At 53.5% G+C, this 873-nt stretch overlaps 1 protein-coding gene across 1 annotated transcript in view; it reads left to right on the top strand.

Moving 5' to 3' along the window:
* Rasa3 (RAS p21 protein activator 3) overlaps positions 1 to 873 on the top strand; it is a 224,645-nt gene that overhangs the window by 103,321 nt on the left and 120,451 nt on the right. The gene's annotated exons all lie outside the window — the stretch shown is intronic.

The raw sequence follows: 873 nt of genomic DNA, 5'->3' as shown, positions 1-873 counted from the left end.
CACCTGCCCCCCTCTCTTGCTCTCTCTCTCTCCTTCTCGCTCTTGCTCACTATCTTGCTCTCTCTCACTTGCCCCCCTTGATCTCTCTCTCTCCTTCTCGCTCTCTTGCTCTCTCTCTCACTTGCCCCCCCTCCTACTTACTAAAGATAGGGAGCCCACAACAGACCAAAGTACGGATACCACCCAAGTCCAACTTGATGAACCATGAGTTTTACTGGGTTACTTACAGGGGTATGAGTAATGGTCTACAGGAGCAGAAATGACTCAAAGACAGCTGCATCACCAAAGCCCACATATCTGGGCACCTGGAGCACACACACGGCCTGCCTGTGGAGCACACACACGGCCTGCCTGTGGAGCACACACACGGCCTGCCTGTGGAGCACACACACGGCCTGCCTGTGGAGCACACACACGGCCTGCAGGCAGCTCAATAGGTTGGAGAGGGTCCTTTCCATGTGATGGTGGTCTAAACCTCCTCTAGGCGGCTCTGTGGGTTTCTGCTTCTTCCAGAGAGCTGGTCTGGTTTTAAGAGTCTTCTTTGTAGCTTGGCTCTGAGCCTGAGAGGGCCTCTCAGGTTTTATTGCTTACTCTGTCAGGGAGGGGCCTCGTGAAGCTGGTGCGTTTCAGGGATTTCCTGACGTTGAGTCGTTTACCTTTCTGCTTAAGGGCCTGCCCTGCACATTAAGAATGTTTCAATCTTGGAGGAAAGTGTTACTCCACACCTAGATCCACACATCCTTTGGTGGAGAAGCCTAAGATACCCTCCATAGGCACTGTGCTTCACAGGAGGAAGGGGTCTCCTCTGTGTATGACAGACAGGAGGAAGGGGTCTCCCCTGTGTATGACAGACAGGAGGAAGGGGTCTCCCCT

The sequence above is a fragment of the Mastomys coucha genome, unplaced genomic scaffold (assembly GCF_008632895.1).
Source record: "Mastomys coucha isolate ucsf_1 unplaced genomic scaffold, UCSF_Mcou_1 pScaffold22, whole genome shotgun sequence".
Classification (NCBI taxonomy): Eukaryota; Metazoa; Chordata; class Mammalia; order Rodentia; family Muridae; genus Mastomys; species Mastomys coucha.
The sequence above is the reverse complement of the archived record's forward strand: the minus strand, read 5'-3'. Positions and strand labels throughout refer to the sequence as shown.